Source organism: Pituophis catenifer, unplaced genomic scaffold (genome assembly GCF_029215685.1).
Source record: "Pituophis catenifer annectens isolate HBS135680 unplaced genomic scaffold, rPitCat1.0.hap2 SCAF_10, whole genome shotgun sequence".
NCBI lineage: Eukaryota > Metazoa > Chordata > Lepidosauria > Squamata > Colubridae > Pituophis > Pituophis catenifer.
The window spans coordinates 13191226-13196587 of record NW_027256890.1 but is presented as its reverse complement, the minus strand read 5'-3'; positions in this window follow the sequence as shown (position 1 = coordinate 13196587).

Genomic DNA, 5362 nt, shown 5'->3' with positions numbered 1-5362 from the left:
CCTCTCTTGATGAGTCCAAGCTTTTACACCCCAGTAAATTAAATTAAAAACGAATTAAAATTTACCATTTACCAAATCAAGGGAAAGGCATGAAGTCAGTCCGAAATCCTGATTTGACAATTAAGGGAGTGATGTTTCTGGAGAAGCCGATCACCTTCCTACAAAATTGGGGGCGGGAGGTGTCATCTCCGCTGCGTTAAGGACTTAGAGTTAATCTTCTCTAGAGCTTCCAACCGAAAACTTTGAGTTAACTTGGACTTAAATCACAGCCGCAGCTGCCCGGGTTTGCCCAAACAGTCTTCTGAAATTCTCTGCTACATTTCATCATTAACGACCTCATAACGGGGTGGAGTTTGGGCAATTGAATAGAGCTAGCAGAGTGTTTTAATGGCCGGATGCCCTCCTTGTTGCCAATGCAGAGTTTTTGTTCAGGAGACATATGTAGAGAGAGAGAGAGAGAGAGAGAGAGAGAGAGAAATATTTGCCTCTACCTAGGATTGAACTCAAAGCCTCCTGATTGTGAGGCGAGAGCGCCACCTCTAGGCCACCGCACCACTCCTGCAAAGGGCATTTATCATCATTATCTTCTTTTAATGACCCCATAATCCCTTGCGGAGTGGAGTCTGGGCAGTTGAATGGAGCGGAGTGTTTACTGGCCGGATGCCCTTCCTGTTGACAGTACGGAGTTTTGTTCAGCAGAGATATTCTCATTTCCAACTTGTTATTCTGTAGTCATTGTGCCCAGAGAGAGAAACATCTCTGCCTCTACCTAGGATTGAACTCACAGCCTCCTGATTGTGAGGCGAGAGCGCCACCTCTAGGCCACCGCACCACTCCTGCAAAGGGCATTTATCATCATTATCTTCTTTTAATGACCCCATAATCCCTTGCGGAGTGGAGTCTGGGCAGTTGAATGGAGCGGAGTGTTTACTGGCCGGATGCCCTTCCTGTTGACAGTACGGAGTTTTGTTCAGCAGAGATATTCTCATTTCCAACTCTGTTATTCTGTAGTCATTGTGCCCAGAGAGAGAAACATCTCTGCCTCTACCTAGGATTGAACTCACAGCCTCCTGATTGTGAGGTGAGAGTGCCATCTCTAGGCCACCGCTCCACTCCTGCAAAAGGCATTTATCATCATTATTTTATTTTAATGACCCCATAATCCCTTGCGGAGTGGAGTCTGGGCAGTTGAATGGAGCTGAGTGTTTACTGGCCGGATGCCATTCCTGTTGCCAGTACGGAGTTTTGTTCAGCAGATATATTCTCAGTGTGCCCAGAGAGAGAGAAATATCTGCCTCTACCTAGGATCGAACTCTCAGCCTCCTGATTGCGAGGCGAGAGCTCCGCCTCTAGGCGGAAAGTCACTAGGGAAAGTCTGCTCTTAATGACCGTAGTCATATCCTGTTGAAATCCAGTTTCCCTTAAAGCCCCCTCCCCAACTTTAGCACTAGATACAGCGGATTGAACAACAAGGATGAACCCCCCCCTCAAAATATCCTGGGATGCATTGCGCTTCGATTTCAATTTATAGCAATCGTGTCCCCTTTGCTTTCCCCGCACATGAAATAAATCTGCAAATGTCATGCAGATGCTCTTTCTCTCGTTTGGAATTCCCCCCTCCCTCCCTTTCGCCACCGCGTAAAATGATCTCCCACACTTATGGGAAACAGCGGCATAATTCGGCTGAATTAATGCCTTTCCCGGGGTCCGCTGGTAGAAATTGCTTATTTAAGGAACAGCCTAATCAAGCGTAAATTGTTAAATGAACTTAAAAAAAACACAAAAAACAGATTCATCCGGTTCGTTATTGCTCCGGAATTGACTTTCTAATTATTTCTTTTTTTAATTGAAGAGGCTCAAATCTTCATTGCCCTAAATTGTACAGGGAAGTTTGCAGGTGTAAGAAGGAGGGGTGTAGAGGCGGAGCTCTCGCCTCGCAATCAGGAGGCTGTGAGTTCGATCCTAGGTAGAGGCAGATATTTCTCTCTCTGGGCTCACTCAGACAACAGAGAGGCAGAGGAACAGGAGGAGCCTGTTCCTAGTGCCTGCATGCGCAGAGCTGCCAGAAGACAAGAGCAGCTAAAGCAAAAGGGACGACTTGGGAGTAAGGCCAGGAGATGACTGGCCCCTCCCATCAGGCTTAAAAGAGAAACAAAGGCACTTGGGGCCTTTTGCAGGAAAGCAACGTTGCTAACTCTGTTTCCAGTCGGCATCTCTTGTTTGTTTCTGAACTTCGTAGGGCTTTGCCAAGTAAGGCCTTTGGCAGGATGTCAAAGAAGATAAAGGTTGGTGGCTATCCCAAAGGACTTCTTCCGAAGGACTTGTTTTTGGCAACTAATTGGGACTCATGTGGGAATGAACGTAATTCTCAACTGCTAAATAAAATAGGTTTGTTTGGGACTAATTGTGTCTTGTAATGACTCAGTAAGCCTAGGTCACAACACATGGTACCCTTAACCACTAGACCAAGTGTCAGCAACGTGCAGCTTCAGAGCCTCGTGGGGCTCTTTGGGCCCTCTGCTGTGGCTCCCTGTCGGGTGATCCCACCACTGGCTGCCTCCCTTCATCCTCCCCTCCCAGTCACTCCTAGCCTGGCCTGAGAAGCTAAGGCGGGGGATGGAGAAGTGGCTAGGGCAGATACAGAGAGAGGGGGAGAGAGCGACATACAGAGGGGGGGAGAGAGAGGGAGAGAGAGGGGGAGAGAGAGATGTCAAAAGGATTTTGTGGTTCCCGGTGTTTTTTAACAACCGGTTCTCTGCCGTAATGACCAGCTTGGTAGGCATGGCTAGAGGGGTGTCATGTGACTGTTGGAAGTGAGTGACATCAAGTTGGCTTCGCCCAACCAGATTTTGTGGCTCCTGGTGTTTTCCTTTCTGTGGGAAATGGGTCCAAAATGGCTCTTTGAGTGTTTAAGGTTGCAGACCCCTGACCTAGACCAAACTGGCTGGTCAGGTTTCGATGTCATCTCAAATAAATTGCACTCCCCCAAAAATTAATCTTTGCTGAAATATTACATTTATTGAGTACGACAGATCTGGCCCCGACTTCATCGTAGCCGATACTAACCCTCTGACCCCCAAACCCTTCCCTTTCCGTTCCCCAATTCTCATCTTCTCATTGGCCATCTTCCAAGTCAGCCTCCCCAGCTTCTGACCTCAACCCACAGGAATGTCCCCCTCCCATCCCATCTCCTAAGGGATATTATCTACAGAGAAAATAAGTGGGTGAAAAGTCAAGCCTCCTTGTCTCCTCCTTTTTATGGCAGCATCAGAATGCTGACACTGGCTTTGTGGAAACAGAGACCACAAAATCCATCAGATATGTTTATTTGGCCAGTGAGCAGCAAAATTAAAAAGAATAAACCAAAACGAAACAAAGCGGAGAAACGCATTAATATGTACTAGCAGCTAGCAAAATAAATCACACAATAATAACCGTCCAACCTGCATTACAGCGTTATTACAATTGCTACCCGGGAGAGAAATCTAAAACGCCGATTGATATAAAATAAAAACAAAAACGATATATCCTCTACAATGAATGGTCGCGATATAACAAACCAAAGTAATATTTTAACACAAAGACAAATTTGTCTTTGAGCAATTATAGCTTGCCTTCATCATTAGTGACACAACGTTCAGCGGCTGCACAGAACAATGAATGGCTTTAAATCCCCAAAGGAGAAAGTTCGTGTCAAATTCGGTTTCGACCACCTCCAACCCCAGATGGGCAAATAGGCTCAGCTACAGGGATTTTTACAATGTCTGCCTTGAAGAAGTGTGGATGGGAGAGCCTTTGGAGAATCTGCGTCTCCGCTTAGGGGAGGTCAGAGAGACCGCCAAAATGTCTGGAATTCTGTCATTAAAGGGTATTTTGGCCTAACGGCTCACGCTAAAATCTAAAAGATTCTTGGTTGAGCCCTCTCTCTCCCTCTCCTCTCCTCTCTTCTCTTTTCTTCTCTTCTCCTCTCCCTCTCCCTCTCTCCCTCTCTCCTCCTCTCCTCTTCTCTCCTCTCTTCTCTTCCTCTCTCCTTCTCCTTCTCCTTTTCCCTCTCAGCCTCTGGCTGGCTTAAAATTTTAATGGGTTATTTTATGGGCAAAGGGTTTTAAATTTTGAGAAGCCAATTTGATTTAATTCTGTTTTAATTCATCTTAATTTTTATATTGTATGTATTTTAATCTTGGCTGTTCCCCGCCCTGAGTCCTTCGGGAGAAGGGCGGTATATAAATTTAATAAACCAAATCTAAACCTCTCTCCTTCTCTTCTCTTCTCTTCTCTTCTCTTCTCTTCTCTTCTCTTCTCTTCTCTTCTCTTCTCTTCTCTTCTCTTCTCTTCTCTTCTCTTCTCTTCTCACTCTCACTCTCCCTCTCCCTCTCCCTCTCCCTCTCCCTCCACTCCTCTTCTCTCCTCTCCTCTCCTCTCCTTCTCCCTCCCTCTCCCTCCCTCTCTCCTCCTCTCCTCTTTTCCTCTCCTTACCTCCCCTCTCCCTCTTTCTCCCTCTCCCCTCCCTCTCTCCTCTCCACCCGTTCTGTCCTCCCCTCTCCCTTTCCCTCTCTCCTCCTGTCCTTCCCTCCCATTTCCTCTCCTCCTCTCCCCGTCTCCCTCCCTCTCTCTTCTCCACCCCTGTCCTGTCCTCCCCCCTCTTCTCCTGTCCTCCCCTCCTATTTCCTCCCCTCCTCTACCCCTCTTTCTCCCTCTCTCCCCCCCTCTCTCACTCTCCTCTCCTCCACTCCCTTCCTCTTCCCCTCTCTCTCTCTTTCCTCTCCTCTCCTCCCCTCTTCTTCTCCTCTGTTTCTCTCTCCTCTCCTCTCCTAGCAGAGAAAGAAATTCAGAAAACATCCTCCTAACTTACCACTATAAAAAAGAGGGGTAAGGACCATTGTACATTGAGACCGGCAGACCAGACAGGAAACACAAATCAGATGAAGCTAATTATACTCTATTATTGTAAGGCTAACATTAACAGAATCTGGCAAGTCTGAAAATACAAATCTCCCACTGTCTGTTTTGTAGCCTGAGAGAAGTTAGGGAGTTTCCTTCTCTGTCCGTTATGCAGCTGCAGGCTCTGCCCTCTCTTATCTTATCCTTCCCTCCTGGCTCCCAAGGACATTCGCACATACCATTACATTCACCTATCCATTTGGCCACTAGGCAAGGGCTTCCCAGTTTTTCTCTCTCCTTCCTTCTCATCATGCATTCAGCCCAAGCTAAGCTACGAATGGTAAGATATTTCTTCTTCCCTGCACCTTCTCAGGCTTGGCAACGACAGATGACTGTGAATCACCCACAGGGAGGTGGGAGATGGGGGGGGCTTATCTCTGCACTGCATGCTGCCTCCTGTAAAACCCACCGTACAGGACAA